Source organism: Talpa occidentalis, unplaced genomic scaffold, assembly GCF_014898055.3.
Source record: "Talpa occidentalis isolate TD23 unplaced genomic scaffold, MPIMG_talOcc4v2.1 talOcc4.16, whole genome shotgun sequence".
Classification (NCBI taxonomy): Eukaryota; Metazoa; Chordata; class Mammalia; order Eulipotyphla; family Talpidae; genus Talpa; species Talpa occidentalis.
In genome coordinates, this window is record NW_023601653.1 from 18,012,282 (window position 1) to 18,031,459 (window position 19,178).

The 19,178-nt window shown below is 45.9% G+C and overlaps 1 protein-coding gene across 2 annotated transcripts in view; it reads right to left on the reverse strand.

The window, feature by feature from the left end:
- Positions 1-19,178, reverse strand: part of PLXNC1 (plexin C1) — a 142,200-nt gene that overhangs the window by 86,326 nt on the left and 36,696 nt on the right. The window lies entirely within an intron of this gene.

The following is a 19,178-nucleotide window of genomic DNA, read 5'->3' on the forward strand; positions in this document are numbered from 1 at the left end:
ATGTTGAACTTATACCCCTGAGCCATCTCTCAAGATGACACCCCTAAACACATCCAAAGCACATCCTTTTGTGGATTCTAAAATTAAAGAGCTCCCTTCTAGAAAAACCTAGCAAAGCACAGACCAGGAAAAGGCTTACATATTATATAAATTTGACTTCTGAGATTCATTCTCAGAATACCAATCTATTGTGTAACTTCTTTGTTTTTAAAAGAGAAAACTAAAGCTACTGTTTTATGTTTTGCAGTGTGATAATTAAATAAAAATATTTCAAGGGCAGAGTCTTCTCAAGAATTTGATAAGACATTCATTCCATAACCATCTGCTGTAAAACATTTATTTAGACAGATACTAAATTATATCAAAAGATACAGGGAAACACATTTCAGGGCCACTTTCGCAAGGGAGCCAGCTGAGGGGATGCCCCAAATAAACCTCCATGTATGGCTGGGGCCAGGCACTTTGACGAACGTGATCAGAACCTGAGGGCTGAGACCATTGGTTTGCTGGTCTTGGTCACTCCAGGTCACACTGACTTGGGAACCTGTGTGTCACCAAACGGCCGCCGGCCAGACAAGTGGTGCTGGACTCTATAGACACTCTGTCAAAAAATATCAAGGAAAGAACAAAAACATCTCTGGTCTCTCAGCCTCCCAAAGGTGAAAATGAAGGGATGGTGTTGAGCTGGGGACTGTGAGTTTTGAAAGAAACTGAAAATTCATGAATGAGATTGAAAAGCAAGCAAATAATCGTTCCACTCAGCTGTGGGGAGTTCTGAGAGGCTCTGAGTGGAATGAGGTGGGGTGGGCCCCAATAGTACATTTGACTTCACAAGGGTTTTATTTCTTCTTGCTTTAATTCTTAAGAAATTGAGGGCCCCACAGCTTTGTCTTTGAGCTCTGCTAATCTGAATATGACAAAAATAGAACAGGAAGCCAGTGAGTTTCATTAAACATCATCCCCAAATGTCTTCATATTCTGACATTTTGGGGAACCCTGCTTACAGTGAGCATATGTGTCTGAACTCCCCTACATATGTGGCAGTTCCTTCTCCAGCATCATGACCATGGGGATTTCCATCAGCAATTCTCCAAAGTCACACATTTATCTGACCCTTGATGGCTAGCTTGCCCGTCACAGACATTAAGTTCAAATTAAACCGCCTCTCAATGTCAGGGAGAGTTTGCAATGGAGGAACTGGTTCTGTTAGATCAAAAAACACCGAATGACCAGCCTGGTTCCTTATTTTGTATTTGAAAGAGATTCTGACTCAAGATACCTGCCTTTCTAGGGCACTCCAGTTTGTATAAGGCACTTCCGTCTGCCTATAAGGGGGGAAAAAAAAAAAACAAAAAACCCAAGCCAGTTCCAGAGAGACTGGAGCACTAATATTTTTGTAGGCTCTTAATGCTGCCTGGGAGTCAAGGCCTAAGGCTGCCAAAAAAACAAGTGTAAAATATTCATACAAATAGTACTACAATTTGCCAATTTGCAGGCAGAAAACAGTAGTGCCAGTGAGTTATCACTCCCTTTTCTGAACTCCTATAATATTTCTTGTCGGAACCACACATTTTGGTATTTAATCATATGCTGTCTTGAATTACAACTTAACTGTTTCATATGTCTATGTCATCTCTCCCCAAGCAAGGTCTAAATTCCTCAAAGGAAGGGAGAATGTCTTTAATATTATTTTAGCAAATTCCTCAGTGTTTGGCAGTATAATATGCAAATACTAGGTTTTCAATAAATATTTTTTTATTTTATATATTTCTTACATCATTTTTCATTTTTGCACAATGTATGCATTTTCTTCTTGGTTATATTCCCCATACAATTGCATCCCCCTTATTTTGACCCCAATCCCTCCCCCCCCACCCCCCGTAGTGTGTCTCTTGTTTATAGTTGCTTGTTGATTTTGATTTTTGAATGAATGGATGAAATGTGAAATCTTCATAGGTCATTTCTGTCAGTGATTTTTCTTTCCAGAAATTCCTTATGATTTATGTATACTCCAACTTAGGTAAAGGGACTATTTGTAAGGTAAACTGAAAGTTCAAATATGGGGCCAGATAGAGAACAGATCAGGAGTTAAAGTTTTCAGTTTGCCTTTTGGAAAATAAATATATATATATATTTATACATATAAAATTCACTTTTCATTTCCTATTTTGCATAAGGTAAAAACAAAATCTAACCATGCTAAGCAACTAAACAAATTCCTTGTTTGTAAAACACCTCTGAAATTTCTAAACTCCTATTTCTTGCTTCTCACTAGGAAAAAAAATTAAAAAGCAAACTGTGACACTAAGAATGTATAACCAGATGGTCAACCAACAACAGTATCTTATTACTTCTCTAATATTACAGTTATAAAATCTTCATGACAGCACATTACCCACACATTCAATTTCCTAAGGGGGAGGGGGAGCATATTTTATAGCTCCCACATTTTAGTAAACAAAACTAGCTACTTTGAAATGATCCCCTTTGAAAGCTAGCACACTTATTCCTAAGTATCAACAAAAGCCATGGTTAAATGCATAAATGCTTAAGCCACTAACCAAATAAAATCAAAATCTCCTGTCGGACAGGACTCTGGGTGAGGCTGAGCCTCTGTGAGGCACTCCTGGATAGGTTGATTTCTAACTGGCTTCATTTCAATTTCTTCAGGCCACAGAAAGGAAGAAAATTGGACTCAGATTAGAATGAGCACATACTGGAAAAAATGGCAGAGATATATTTGCTTTCCTTACCTTATGCTATTGCTTTTACCCATCCTCCCATCCAAAAGTCCTACGACTCCCAATCAGTGTTTTATTTTTCTAGTCTTTATTTCCAACTAGATCTCATGCCTGCATGATTAACACCAATATGCAGACACAATCCTATTTGCAAATCAGGAAACAGATCCAGCACAAATGCAAAAGAAAGATTGCCGGAAGAAAAAACCCTAACACCAAGAAGCTAATTAAAATTAAAAAAAAAAAAAAAATTTCCCTAGGTGGAAAACACTGTATATAGAAACAATTTAGTGAATGAGAGTATTGAAGAAAGCTTATTCTTACTAGTTTGCTATAAAATCTGCTGCACAGTTCAATCTATTCTAACCTACTAAACATAGAGCTCCCATATGATCCAGCAATTCCACTCCTAGGTATTTACCCAAAGGACACAGAAACATCAGTTCCAAAGAGCACCTGCACCCCTATGTTTATAGCAGCACTGTTTACAATAGCTAAGCTTTGGAAACAGCCCAAATGCCCAAAAATAGATGACTGGATCAAGAAGATGTGGTGCATATATACCATGGAATATTACTCAGCATTCAAAAAAGATAAACACATGCAGTTTGCAGCAACATGGATGGAGCTGGAAGGGATCACGCTCAGCGAAATAAGCCAGAAAGAAAAAGAAAAATACCGGATGGTCTCACTCATAGCAGGAATCTAGAAACCCTAAATAAGGGACCAGGAAAAAGAATAACTATAAGAAAGAAAATATCAAAACCAACAAACAACTATGAACCGGAGACACTCTATGGGGGGTGGGAGGTGGGGAGGGGAGGGGTTGGGGTCAAAATAAGGGGGTTGTAATTGTATGGGGAATATAAAAATAAAATTTAAATTAAAAAAAGAGTTTGATCTGCCACTCAACTACGTAAATATGGGGAACAACCCTTTCTCCATTTCCAGCTCATAAAAAAGCACGTTCAAAAGCTACCTGAACCCCAACTCATGAACCAACAGGTTCCAGAGGCTTGTTTTGAAGTTTGCTGTTTGGAATTCACAAAGTACTTTCATAGAGTTTGCTCCCTGAGTTGGGGGAAATTTACATAAACCCTACTATCACCGAGTAACTCTCCCCACTACTTCCCAATGTACCTGCATGGAGGGAACACTGCCCCATGCCAAGTGCTGCTCTGAGTGTTTACAGTAAGTCCTCCCCATTAGTCCTCACAACTGCCTCATTCTATGGGGGTTCAACTGTGGCTCAGCAACCTGAAGTGACACGCCAAGGTCACACAGCTGCTAAGTGGCAGGAGTCTGCTTCAGAGCCACGTGTCTGGCCACTGGGCTGCATGGCCTCCGGAAGGCCCTTATCACTAATTAATAGTCCCTGACAGAGAAGCACAAGATAAAGGTGTTCACAGTGTGCCTGACTTCCTGGGGCCGGGTCAGGATGCAGAGACAGAGATGTGAACTTCAGGAGTGGAGATTAGAGAAGGGGAGACAGTCTCTAAGGATAAAGAGGGAAGCAAGGATTCGGGAGGCAAACACAGAGGTAGGGATTCTAAGAGACCTATAATTTTCTTCTGTCACTAGCTCTGAAAACAAAACAACCAACTGGAGGTTAAAATTCCAGAGGCCCCCAACTTTCAAACCTATTGTGCTCCAGAAATTTGCTGGCAAACCATCTGTTGGTAATATGGAATACACCTTTCTCCCCACAGAAATAATGCTATAAACAGTGATTAGGTTTCCAGGTTAACCCACAAAACCTGTTATCCATAGTGTAACTTCAATATTATATATTGGCAATAAAAGAGTAGCAAAGAACAATGACATTGCAGCCATTTGCATTATATAGCAGTTTTTCTTCTTCTTTACTTATTTGTGCTTCTGCTCAGCTGGCAGTCTGGGAACAGTGCCCAGCTGGATTGACTTTTAAATTTATTATTACAGTATTGTACTTATACAGTATTTCTATTTTTTAAAATGAGGATGGCTTAAATTATTAATTGTTTTCATGCCAACACAAAAGACAGGTAGAATCACTGAGGTTTCCAGGCAGGTGAAAGGCCATGGTCTGGACAGAGGGATATTGGGAATCTGACTCTATTAGGCTAGAATCTCTCCGTACAAATTTACCACTTACTCAACCTTGAAATAGAAACTCTGAACTCAGAACTCTAACTTCTACTTCCTGCCACTTGAATTTCATCAGAATCCTCTAATCTAATTGTTCACCAAGAGCAGACAGTCCCTGAAGAAAACTGATAACTAAATATCAGGTAATTGGTTTGAAAGTGGGGGTTGGTGTGACCTGTTTCAAAGATTCCACACTGATCTGAAAACTTTTAACAAAAAACAATCCAGCTTCTTTCTCCGGGAACAGGAGGCCATGTCCATGCTGGGGGGAAGGTCTTCTGCTTAAGTGATCTAAAACAGATTTCTTCATTTTTAAGAAAAGCACATTGCCCAAAGGAGAGGCCAGGTGGTCTGCAGAATCTGGGGACTTTCACACTCACAGTGTCAGCTCAAGAGATAAAGAAAGCAAACGTGATTGAACGGAAGAGAATACAAAGTCACTGTGACCAAAGGAAAGCCCTGAATTCGTGGCCTCCAGAGCAAAGACGGGGAACGCCAGGATGCAAGAGCAAGAGAGCTGGCTGGGGAAGCTGAAAACTGGATCTTCATCACTGGAGCTGAAAGTCCATCAACATGGTAAAATGATGCTAAGAGCATTCAGAATTTTAAGATTAGCATTTTTAGATTTAGACTATTTTTTAAAAATGTCATCATATCTAACATGCAGGCAATGTCCTTTCACGTGATTTGATTCACTTTTTTAAATTTTTATTTCTGTGTAGAAGAACTGGGGTGTCGGGGGGTTGGTGAGAGGATTCACCAGAAACAGAGAGGGGAGAACAGGCAGATTTGGCTGAAATACACTGCTGAGGGGAGCGGCGGGCGAGACAGGAGAGGTCTGCTGAGCCATGTGGGTCAGCTCCCTGGCCGGGGTTCGAACTCAGGCCATAGTGGTGATAGTGCTGACACTTAACCTCTAGGGCACCAGGGAGGCCCCCGATTCACTTATTCTTCACAATAAATCTGTGAGTAGGTATAAAAAGAGTCCTTGCTTTACAAAGGGGGGAAGACGAGGCACAGAAGGCTCCATTTTGCTTTCCCAAGGTCACAGACTAAGGAAGTGGAAAGGCCGAGATTCTAAAGCAGGCAGTGTTGTTTTCAAGACCATGGCCTTGCCTCCTACCCCTTCTTGCCTCTCATGTGAGCTAATATTTCAGAGCTCATTCCACCGGCCAAGATCATTTCTAGCAGTTTCTGGGAATTGACCCGTTGAGCCTTATAACCACTTCAGGAAGTGGACATTGTTATCAGCTCCAATGCAGAGATGAGAAAACTGAGGTGCAGAGGGATTAGACAGCATGGTGTGAATTTCAGCAAATAGTCCTGCTGGGCCAAACGGTTCAAAAATGCTAAAGGCTTCCAGGAGAGCCCATCACAAATATCAACATTCACAGCAAACAGGTCCTCCCAAAGCATGAACCATATAAGCCCATACAGGTTATGTTCCAGTTCACAGAATTTCTCAGTGTGTTCTACAGCTTGGGCTATTGGTAGGGTCCCCTTGGTAAGAAATTTGCAAAACACTTGTTAAATAAAATTAAACAGGTTTCTCTGATGCAGGACTTCTCTGAGCCTTGAATGTGCTGGTGTGCTTTGTAACTTTCCAGGGCAGGGATGAGGATGCCTCATCTTCCAACTCTTTTGTTGAGAGATTAGAATTTCTAGTCACACACAATAGGGAACACAGCTCCATCTTGGTTAATGAGCAGAAACCCAAATAGATCAAATTAGAAAAGTTTGGATTTCCCCCCCAACTCTTACACTCAATGGATTATGATCCATTCATCCTCAGCACCACTTTAAGGTACTTCCTACATTCATCCACACCCTTTATTTCTCACCTGGACCCCTGTAGCAGCCTCTTATTTGGTCTTCCTCCTTCCCTTCAGTTAACCACCACATGGACATGTAGGTCATTCTTGAGCATAGAGCTCAGTGGATCACCGCTATTCAATCTTCAGTGGGCCCGTTCACCTCTGTGAACTCCTCTACCTACATGCCTCTTATGGTCTGAATCCTAGAAACTGTTTCCTCACTCATCTCTTTACCCAAACACCATGATTGAAGTCCCTGCCTCCCTCTCCAAGCTCACCCCCCAGCTAACTGTGGGTCAAGGAGCCTGACTATCTAGCCTGTAAGCTCCTAAGAAGACTGATCCCTCAGATCCTGTGTGCAACTCTGGACTGAGTGCGGTTATTTGATAGGCCTATGCTGTGCAAATGTGCCCACCACTTTCTAGCTTATTTAGCTATTGCCACTGCCCGGAATGCCCTAGGGCCCTTGGCCAAGGCTAGTTCAGTGTCACGTACTTCATGATGCCTGTCTAGCCTCCCAACAAAGCAGTGGCTCTCTCCTCTGTGTTCCCATGGGACCTCACACATGCTCCTGGTATACATAGCACTTTGCTACCTGCCAATTGCCTGTATCTCCAGCCTCCCAAGGGAGAGGCACGCCATATCCACCTGGGCCCCTGGGGCCTACTGCTAGACTGGCATTTATTCTACAAATATTTACTCAGTGTCCAGAGCTATGGCAGGTATTGCTGTATCAATGCATAAGCCAGGTAAGGGCCCCATCTCGATGAGCTTATATTCCAGTGAGGCATACAGAATGCAAAGAAGCAGGCAATAATTTAAAATAATTTATAATTGAAGTTTTCTGTAGAAACCAAGGATATAGAAAAACTATTTTCTAATTGTTCTAGTGCTTGAGATACATAACACTGCTTTGTAGCATTATATAGGACTCAGGTATACTGTATTATAATTAACATCTGTATATGCCACATTAGATCCCCCCACCAAAAGTCTCATTTCCAGCCATACAATTGATTCCCTTTACCAGTTCTACTCTTCCCCTACCCTGTCCCCTCTGGTAACCACCATTCTGTTGTTAGAATCTAAGGGTTTGCCTTTTGTTTTGTTTTGTTTCATTTGTTTGCTTGTTTATCTTCCACACTTCAGTGAAATCATATCGTATTTGTCTTTCTCAGTCTGACTTATTTCACTTAGCATAATCCCCTCAAGGCCTATCCATATTGTCACAAAAAGCAAGATTTCATCTTTTTTTTTTTTTTCTATAGCTGAATGGTATTCCATTGGGTACACAGACCACATCTTTCCCTACTCATCCTTGATAGGCACTTAGGTTATTTCCAGTAAGGAAAGAGCATAGACAGGCTGGTCAAAAAACACAGTACTTCAGAGTTCAAGGATGAAAACAATCTAGCCACATTAAGAACAATGGGAACAGCATTCAGGTAGAAGGAACAGCATGCACAAAGACCATGAATTCACTTAAAGCTTGGTCTCTGCAAGAAAATGATTAAGGTCCAGCCTGGATAGAACTCTGAAGCTGATGAGCTTTGGGAAGGTAACTTGCCCTCTCAGAGTCTCCATCTGCAGAAATGTACATCAGTTTCTACCTCATGGAGTTATTACAAAAATATGCATCTATTTAACAGAAGGTTACAATGATGCCTTAGTAAACATTAGTGGTTTCTATTATGTGTTATATTGGCAAGTAAAACAGAGAATATAGGCAAAAGCTTGCATGGCATAAGCCAAATAAACACAAAATGGTAGTGAGGAGATAGGGATTTGGGCAAGAAGGTTACCCAGACTGCCTGTTGCACTGCTCACATACACCAGGTCCACGTAGAAAAGATGCCTTTTCTATACAAGGGGGCAGAAGCAATTCAGCATCTGGGAAGACCCTTAATCACAACCCTCCTCCCTCTCAAACCTAAAGGGCTCTTAGGGTGTTCCCAGACGCTGGGCACCAGCTCTGAGAACATGTTCCATGGTGTGTTGAAGTTATTTGCTCAGGGTCTGCTTCCCCCAAAAACCCTTAGGAAAAAGCTTCCTTAGGACAAAGCCTCATTCATCATGTTTTCCTCAGATCCTAGTACTGGTCCTGACCCACCACGAGTATTCAACAAGCGTTATTCTTAATCCAATTCAGCATTAAAATTTAAAGTGACTAAATTCTTGTCTGTGTCTCCATGAGACCAGCATAAGTTGTTTCATTGATTTTTGTTTACTGGGTTGGCCTGTTAACTGGAGTGGTGGAAAACCAGCCTTTGTCTTGGAACTTGGAGCTATTTAGCACACAGAAAACACATTTGCAGGCTGAAACATTCACAAAAGGGATTTGTGGTCTTCCCCCATGTGGTTCTTTGTGGGTGATGAGTGTCCTGAAAGTTGGCACTTTTATTTGTAGATGCAAACCAGGAACTGAAGCATTAAGGGAGGCATTAAAAAGAAATGGTAGTATGGAAATAAAGATAGGAAAATGATGCTTTTGAGTCAGGAAGATCTGAGCTCAAGGTTGTGCTCCCATACATTACCTCTGTAACTGAGAGCACATTCTTTAGCCTCTCTGGGCCTCAGTTTCCCACCAGCAAACAGGGTAATAACAACCCCATCTTCCCGAGCGCCATACTGAATCCCAGAGCAGAAATGGTCCACTCGATATAGCAGAAGACAAGTGCACAAATGCTACAGAGCACCGCAAAAGCAAGAACTACAAGAAAACATGAGAGACTGGCAGGTAGGCTTTGAATGAAGATCTGACCATTGCATTTGAACATGGAGTTGTTACGGGAACAGGAGAAGTACTAGGTCACAAAGACAAGTGAAAACATTTGAGGAAATTTTAAAAACCAATCAATACATACTTACGAAAGTGCCTGCTGCCTGAGATAAAGTCATCTAAAAAAAAAAAATCTATTCCATCAAAACATATATTTACTAAAAGGGGTATACTCCTAATGGTGCTCATCTGAAGCCTGAGAGCATCAATTAAAGAGATGGTACAGATAAGTAGTTTGGAGGCTGAGGTTCAAGGGCCTCAGCTGCTGGCTCCACCAAACAAAATTGGCTTGAGGGGGAGTGAGATGGTCTTCCTGTGCCAACTACTGGGGCATCAAGAGCTATGACCCTTCTTACGTTTATCTCCTCTTCACCTTCTGCTTTGAAGTTAGTAGGATTTATTCATAGTTCCTTAGAGTTGGTGAAGGCGTTGGAGAACCCAGGGACTCAGGTTCACCTAAGCCCCTTCCTCCTGGGTTAGAAGGCCCCCAAATCCTTTCCTGTGCGCTCAGTAACCCAGATGCATGGGCTCTGCCTTTGCCAGGGCAATTCAGTGATGCCCCGAGGCCCGAACGACATATTCCTCTTTGCTTCCCGCTGCTTCCACCCCACAGACAGTTGTCCTACTTGCTTCGACACAATTAGTCGGCACAATGGGGTCCTCATACCAGAAGGAGGGGCCACCCCCACATCCCATTATTATCATTATCGCTGTCATTAGAGCCGCACTGGACCATAAAGGAGTGTCGCTGCACAGACTTCCACACAAGGACAGAGCCCAGAGTGGAAGGAAGGGGGAATTAAACTTCTGGTTCACACAGTTTTCCTGGCCACGCCGTTAGATGTGGTCAGAACTTAGGAAGCGGAGCACCCCAAAGTGGAATGTCTCCTGGATGGCTCAGATGTCCCCTCCACAATGAGGCCTTCCAGCTTCAAGCCTTCTGGTTCCATCACCACCTCCCCTGACTCCAGCCTGTAATTCCTAACTCCTTCCTCCGCCTAATTTTTCTTCATAACATAGATCACCATCTGACATGCTTTCTATTTCCTTATTTTTATACCATCCAACTTCCCTCTTAGTGGGTTAGGAATGTTGGTCATCCCTGAAGGCTCCCTATGGACCAGGCCCTCTCCTCTCCTCTCACAGCCACGAGGAAAGATGTCTCCTCCCCTCCCGCTCCCCATTCTTCAAAGTGGTAGGTAAAGGTACTGGCTTCAGCGCTAGCGCTAAGCCTACATGTGATGCCTGGTTCCACTGACTCGTCCAACCTGTGGGAGGCAGAATAATGATCCCTAAGGCTTAATCTCTGGGACCTGTGAAAACGTTACCTTCCGTGGCAGAAGGGACTTTGCAGATGTAATTAAGGATCTCAAGATGGGAAGATTATCTTGAATTATCTAAATGGGTCCAAAGGAACCCCAGGGTGCCCAGGAGAGTCTGCTAGGAAGATGTAGCAGCAAAGTCGAGAGTCAGAGAAGCAGGATGTTGCATTGCCGGCTCTGTAGAGGCAAGGGGACATGAGACAAGGAATGCGGGAAGCCTCCAGAAACCAGGAAAGGCCAGAAAACACCATTCTTGCAGCAGCCTCCATAGGAATACAGCCCTTCCACACCTTGATGTTAGCAGAGAAACCCGCTGCAGACTTCTGAGATAATAAATACATGTGGTTGTAAGCCATCACGGCCGTGGGAACTTGTCACAGCAGCGGTAGGAAATGAATATACAACCTAAGGCTGTTTTCTCATCTCTAAAGTGGGTATTGCAACAGCACTTACTTCACAGGGGATCAGGAAGACAAAAGCGAACGTGCAGGGCACAGTGTCTGGTGCATGATAAGCGGATTCTCCTCCACACATGCAGACCTGACTCCTGGCAGGGCCTGGGCTTGAGGCAGGTGTCTCTGGAAGGGAGCGCCACTGTGTTCTGAAGGACGAGGGGCTAACGCACAACACCTCTCCTGAAAGGCCCTCGGGGATCTTCTCTGCAGCATGTTGCCCACCTCTCACAATGGCAGAGTCACCACAGTGACTCAGGCTTCAGGAGAACGTGGCTATGGGCTACCAGGGCGATGTTGTAGTGCAGAAACAGCCCTGGGGTGGATGGGCCCTCGGGGTCAACGAGCAGACCCCGGGAGGCTCGGGAAGGGTGTCTCATGAAGAGAAGGAAGGTGGAGCTCAAGATGGGAGAGCAGAGTGAGGAACTGGATGTGCCCATCAGAAATCACTAGACTCTTTTTGTTGCTTTGGGGTAATGAGGGAAAATGTGTTTGACAAATTTCAGTTTTTCTTCTTTCATCTTCAAAATACTCTTATCCCCAACCCTTTCAAAAGTCTGTCATTAGGCCAAGTTGAGACTGGTCTCCTTCATAGCCTCTTGTACAACGGCCTACCAGCCGCTGGAGACCCCCAAGTCACTACCACCAGGGGCTGCCTGAAGGTTTTCCCATGTTAATATGGGAGAAGGTGGGGAAGTGTTAAATTTATGTGAGGAGTCAAGGGGTGCCTTGTCCCCACGCTGAACAAGTCCTGGGCAGGGTCAGGTCTTATAGGATAAGCCACAAATAAGTAAAGCATGAGGCCCTTTCTGCACGGCTCATTTTCTGAAGAGGACTCAGTCCTGGTTCCATGACATTACTGGGCCCAAAGCAAGTGGCGCCCCACGGGGCACTGGTGGGAAGAAATGGCTGCTGAGGAGATGACCCTGAGAGATATGAGATAAGCTCACTCTTGACAAAATAGACCTAGAGACAGTGACGCCAGGAGGGGCCAGGGCAGGAGGGAGAGCTGATGCTCAGGAGAAAGCAGTTCACCTTTGACACTGCCATCAGGATAATCTTCTTAAAACACAAATATGATCATGTCAGCCCTTTAGTAAATTCCCAGCACCAACCAATAACAACTGCTAATCAAGTCCAAACTCAGAGCCCTTTGCATCCCAGCTCCAGCCAGCACCCTACCTACTGCCTTCCTTCCGGAGCCAGGACTAGTGGGATGCAATTCAATCCGCCACTGCCTCCTCCCAAGACCTCTCTCTGTGCTGGTTCTTCTGCCTGAAATGCCTCCCACCCTCGGTGAATGTCCACTTAGGCTTCCAGGCCTACTTTTAATGTCACCTCCTCTCAGAAGCCTTTCCCAACAGTGGTCACAACTAATGGCTCGTTCCTCTGCCACTTGCACCATGCGAACAGCCCATGTACCTTGAGTGCTGACCATCCACAGACTGTGCCTAGGGCTTCATGCACGCGATCTGGTGTCATTCTCAGCAACCTTAGGAGGTAGGTACTGTTAGGAACCCTGCATGACAGGAGCGGAGGGCTGGCACAGAGGAGGTAAGGAACTGGCAGGTTCACACGGAAGCCTGGAGGCCACCCTCAGCAAGCCCACCCAGGGCCTGTGCCCTCCCTCCTCTGCTTGGAGAGAGGAAGTCACCCCCCTGCATGGCTGTGCCTCGTCAACAGCTACTTGGCTACATTCCCAACCGGCAAATGACACCTGTCCTCCTGGTCACCCAAACTGACGCCGCACTCCTTGCCCCACAGTCTCAATGCCGGCATCACCCCATTGCTGGGAAGCAAGTGGGAACTCCCCATTTCAATATTTCCTTAGACAAAGGGAAGAATACATCTTCCAGAAAAACTGTGACCACCTTGGTATTTTATTTTTCATTTCATGGCCCTATTTTTAGCGTGTCAGACTCAAGGGGGAATCCAATTAATCACTAAGTCCTGTCAATTCTATCTTCCAAATAGCTCTTAAATCCGCCCACTTCTTTCCACCACCACTATCATCTCTAATTCAGCCCCTGGTCTCTTGCTGGTTCACAACCCCCTTCTAAGATATTTGCCAGCTTCCAGTGGGGTCTCCTCTCATCTACCTTGCACCAGCGTGCTTATTCTAAAACACACATCTCATCTAGTCTCCTATTAGGAGCCCTGGAATGGCTTCCTGAAGTCCTTCCACCAAAATCCAAATTCTTTAGCATGCCTTATGATACCATCCTCACCTGTCCTTGTCTATGAGGCACCCTACTCCCAACACTCCTTGATAGACTACACTCTTCTTTCATGCCAAGCTTCTGGCCTTGGCACAACCTGTTCCCTTAGCCAGCTTCTCTGGCCTCCTCTTTGCTTGGCTGATATATGTTCACACATCAGGTTCAGTTTAGACCTCTCTTCCTCCAGGAAGCCTTCCCTGATCTTTTAAGTTTGGGTTAGATGCTTCTTATGTGCTCCCGTGGAATCCTCCATTGTCCTCTGTGCCAATGTGTATTACAGGTAGGTAGGTTGGTTGGTAACTCCTTAAATTATGGTAGATCAGACTTTTGTTCCCAAGTCTTCAATCACTCCTGTAGCAGAATCTCAGTCGTACCAGGTCCCTTTGTGGGGCCTCCCAGTAGAGTAGGTGGGGTATATTTCCCTTCCCCCTTGATGCTGGGCTTGGCTGTCTGTGGCTTGTGCATCAGTGGGACATCAGCAAACACAAGGTGAGCAGAAGCTTTGAATGTGCTGCTCAGTTTAGCTTGGGCTCAGTTTGTGCTTCAGCCATTGGCTTGAGGAGAGTACATGCAGGATGGAAGCCATGTGAAGCAGACATCAAACTCTCGACCTGTGGCTTGCTGAGCCCACTACCCCCCTATAACCCCTTGCAGGAGCTCACCCACAAGCAAGAAAAACAAATGTCCGGTCTTGTCGGTCACTAAGAATTCATGGCTAACACAATAATGCTGAAGCAGAAACCCGAGTGATACCTTTGCCTCTCTCCCTCGCTAGACTGCAAGTTCCATGTCAGCATGAAAGAACTAGATCCCAAGCACCTATGTTAATGGGCTGCAGAATGTTGGCGCTTAATAAATAACTGGTTGATATTGGACTGAATGAACGCTGGCCCCTGACATGTCTGCCTCTCTAGCTAGCATATGAATCCTTAAGGCCAAGAATAGCATCTGATTTCTCTCAGTAGCACCTAGTATCTCACTTCCCACATTGGGTTCTTGGTAGATATTCAATAAATGTTTGTTGAAATAAAATAAATTGAATTTTGTGGGCTGGCTTGGAAACTGGTCCTTAATTTATGACATTGTTTCTATGGGAAAATGCATTCTGAGTGCCAAACAAACTTGCAAATGAACTTTTGGAACCTCACCCGTTCATTGGTTCAGGATTGTCAGTTTTGTGGAAATCCATAACTGAACACATGTGCTATGCTTTGCAATATGGGAGAAACTGAGAAATTGCTTCCAAACCCAAGATATTCAGCCTGCAAAAAATTCACTTTCCACCCACACAGACAAATTCAGCACAGGTTGGATTTGAAGTTCCAACAATAAAATACTAGACTTTTTAGAGCTCATTGTTTATCTAATTGCTTTTTATCTGCTTATATTGGATGCTTATTCTTAACACCCGATCAAAAAGGAAGTTAAACTCATTTTCTTGGAACCCCCTCCCCAATCCACTTTCTAGACACGTATGCAAGAAAGCTCAACCTTCTCAACAGAAAAAAAATAAATTATTTTTCTAAATAAATCTGTGACATTTAAAATAAACACAGTGGGATGCTCTACAGTTATAAGAAAACATCCCCCTTTAGAGTTCCTAATTTTGAATGGTACTGGGAGCTTCAAGTGAGTCACAGATCTGAGGCTTAGTTTTATTTCATCTTAGGCCAGGACCAAGGCAGTTTGAAACTAAACGATCTGACATGGCTCGGAAGGACCCTTAGTTCACAAATCCAGAATGTTTTAGGATATTTAATACCCACCTCTCAACCTGCCATTGGTAGAATTTCCCAATCAGTCAACCTGACAGATGCTTTTTGATACCTAGTAAGTATCAGATACTGTTCTAGACTCTGAAGATGCAGTAATGAACAAGTCAGACACGATCCCTATGTTCGTGCAAACACAGATTGTAAAAAAGGGAGAGACAGAGAAGTAAGATGAATACAGATGGTGATGGGCCCATAAGGAGATTAAAGCAGCAAAGTCATGGGGAATGAGGTGAGGCTTCTTCAGACCTGGCCGAGAGAGATGTGTCTACTATGGCCGGCATTGGGAATATTTGGGGAAGAATGTTCAGACTGAAGAAACAGTAAATGCAAAGTCCCTGAGGCAGGAACAAGTGTGGCATGTTCCAGAAAGTCAGTGTATCTGGGGTTGAGTAAGGGAAGGAGAGGGTGGCATGAGATGTAGCCACGGGCTAGATTATGGGAAGCCCCGTATGCAGCCCTGGCTGTCAGGGAGTCATCCTGAAATCTGAGATGGAAAGCCAGAGGAGGATGAATTTTAAGCTGGGGAATGACATCATCTGGTTGAGGTTTTAAAAGGCTTACTCTTCAATGCGGATAGGCCTGGAGGAGATTATAATAGCAAAATCAAGTCAGAAGGAGAAAGGCAAATACCAAATGATTTCACTCATATGTGGAACACAGAGAAACAAAACAAAGGAACAGACAAAACCAAACCAAAACAAACTCTAGAAATCTAACTGTAGAATTGAGCCTACCAGAAGGGGAGGGAAAAGGTGGGTGGCAAAGCATGGCGTGGACTATAACGCAGTGGACTACAATGCAGGACCGTGGGTGCCTTGGTGGGTGTGGGGTGGTGACATAGGGCTGAAGAAGTGGGACCCTATACCACTGAATCACAGAGGGTGTTGCAGTTTCCTCAATGAAAAATGCAATAAAAATTTTTTGAAAGGCTCACTTCTTTGGGATAGTACAGGGCGGGCCGAGGGAGCAAGAACAGAAATGGGAAGCAGTAGGATTTACAGACAGCGACAAGTCACAGCCCATTATCAGTTAGAGCTACATGTTCTCCAACTCTTCCATTATTCACCTCTCTGCGCTCACTGAAACCAGGTTCCCCCTGAGGATACAGCTTCCCTGCAGCCCTCTCAATGGCTGGCGGCTCCCTCTCCCTCGCCATGGCTATCTCGTGTGTGTCTTGCTACCTTTCTGGGTGAGTCTGCTCCCCTCTTTCCAAGTCTGTCCGCGGAACCCGTCCCAAGTTTGCTAATCCACGCCCCTCGTCCAGTGACTGTCCACAGACTCCCACCTCACCCAATTCCTTTCTCTCCCGGAATATTTATTTGGGTCCTCACTCTCTCCAGCACTGTCTCCATCATCAGTAACGTCCGCACAGATGGCGAATCCATCTCATGCAGCTCCCTGACTCCTGACTCTCACTGATACCATCCTCCCGACAGTGACACAGCCGTACCCCAGATCTTGTCATCACCAGGGTGACCCCACCACCTCCACGACTTCAATATCAACCTCCCCCCAAAACCCAACCACTCCCCTTTTCTAGTTCCCCAGTCCCAGCAATTAATGCCAAGTGCAACCTCCCGTGCACGGATCCAGCTGCCTTTTCACAGCCCTCCCTCCAGGCATGCCCTCCCTGCCCTCCTCAGAGTTCACCTGCAGCTCAGCGCTCCGGGCTGCACGCAAGTCTTGCTATCCGGGTCAGCATCACCATCCCCACTTTGCACAAGCCCTCAGCACCCCGACCCTTCTCTCCCTTTTTGCTGTATTTCCTGGCAAAGCCCAGACTCGCGCAAAATCTCATTCTCCTCCCTTCCAGCACGGCACCGGCACCGATGAAGCCAACCACAGTTTCCAGAAGCAAAACCGCACTCACTGCCCTTACTGCCAAAGCAAGACCTGAGTGAGCCCGAACGGTGCCCGGCAGGGCAGTCGCTCTGGCATTTCCCAGGGCCTGGCTCTCTCCCACTCTGTTTCACACCTTCTCTCCCCTTCTCTTCAGCCCTGCAGGGGCTTCCTCCGCTCCCCTCACTCTCATTAGTCTCAGGTCACTGGAAATGCCAGAAGCAATATGAAAAGCTACGGAGCATCTCCCCACCAACTCCCTGCTCCTGGGCCCATATGCTTCCCCTGCCTGCCCATCGCGGGGGGGCGGGGGGTGAGCCGCCCCCCCACCCCCAGGGCTGGCCTCGCCCCACTCCGGGCGCCCTCGATCAGCTGCTTCCCTTTGCTGAGTGACAACACGCCCCGCTCTGCCTTCCCCCTCCTGCATCATCAATTTCTCCCTCTTTATTGGAACTTTCCCAACAGTCCCCAAAACACTATTATTTCATGTGTCTCCAGAACAGCAAAACTGTCTGGATTCCACTTTCTCCTCCAATGTCTGCTCTGCTTCTTTTCTGTCTTTCTCAGCAAAGCACCTCTAAAGTGTTGGCTCTTTGCTCTCGCAGGGTTAGCCCACTTCCCGCAGCGGGGGCCTGCGCACGGCCCCCAGCCCCAATCATCACCCCATCATCACTCGCTAGGTCCAGCGGGTCAGTTCCTCTCTTCCCCGCTTGCCCTCTCTGCTCTGCCTGGCACAGGGGGCCACTCGCTCCTCCCTTCCTGCCCTGCCTTCCAGGGGACCACCCTCTTCAGATTGTCTGCATTCCTGTCCGACTCATCCCCCCATTTTTTTCTGCTTCGCCTCCTTGCTCCTTAGACATGGCTGAGTTCTGCCGTGACGTCTCTCTTCACTGTCCACTCCTCCATCCTTCACCTGGTCTTCAGGCTTCTCTCCACACCACCTACACACCGGGGACTCTTAAGTTCACACCACCTGCCCACATCTCCCATCAACTCCGGCCCTGCACTTGCCAACAGAGCCGCCCCGGCTACGTGTGGCCACTTCATCACCACCGTCACCACCCCCATGGCTGAATCCACACCTGCACGAGCTCTACGAGGACGGGGAATCCACACAAATGGAACAGGTCGGAAAGAGGAGGCCAGCGGCAGAGTTGGGTGTGCAGCGATAAAACGCGGTTCATGATCAGTTAATTTCTTAAAACTCTAGTCTTGGGCAAGCGACAAGAAGAAAACGTTCCTGCCCAATTACAATTATTCATGAGAATTTTCCTGGCCCTGCTTCTTTTGTCTGCCAGTGATTCTGACGGAAACAGCCCGGTAAGGAAAAGCAGCGAAAGGCAGGGGCAATTATGCATCTTGCTGCATTTCCCCTTTAACTCTTTATTAATTCCATGCCCATATTTTTAGTTTGCTTCCCGAGCCTCTTGCCTGTACCGCATTTCCCCCTCTCCCGTCATTTGTCTGGGTTTTCTCTGCAGAAGCTCCCCAGTTCTCTCAGCCCCCCACACCCCCCATTTTCAATCCCCAGACTGTCCCTTGTTCTGCCTTCGGCTTCTCTGCACCTGCTCTGTTCCTTCTTATCCTTTTTCACCTTTCAAAACTGAAAGCACCAAACTGACAGACACTGTTATGGTGTTTTTTTTTTTCCCCCTGCCTGAGCTGCAGCTCAGCTCGGCTCTCCCCCCCAACCTTGCTTCTATAGCTAGAGCTGAGTACTGGGTTGCCATGGCAACAGCGAATCCAACCAGGCCGGTCCCAGCGACGCTCAGAGCTGCCATGGCGAGGAAGCCGCTGCAAGTCGCCCCTGAGCCTGGCTGGGTCGTGAACATCGTAATTCAGGACCAGGCTGGGCAGATTCTGCCCGGAGACGGAGCTGGTACATCGGGCCCACAGCTGCACGCGGCATTTGGAGACACGGCCATCCACAGCGCTGCCTCCCAGCCCACAGCATGCCCAGCATTACTAGGATCCATCTGCAATGTCTCAAACATCTCCTATTCTTTCATCCTCCGTGAGGAAGAACACTGTGAAAAGTACAAGCAAGACTAGGGGCTCCCGCCCACCCTCTCCAGCCCCGTGCTGGGGAACCCCAAGTGGCCCCGGTCCA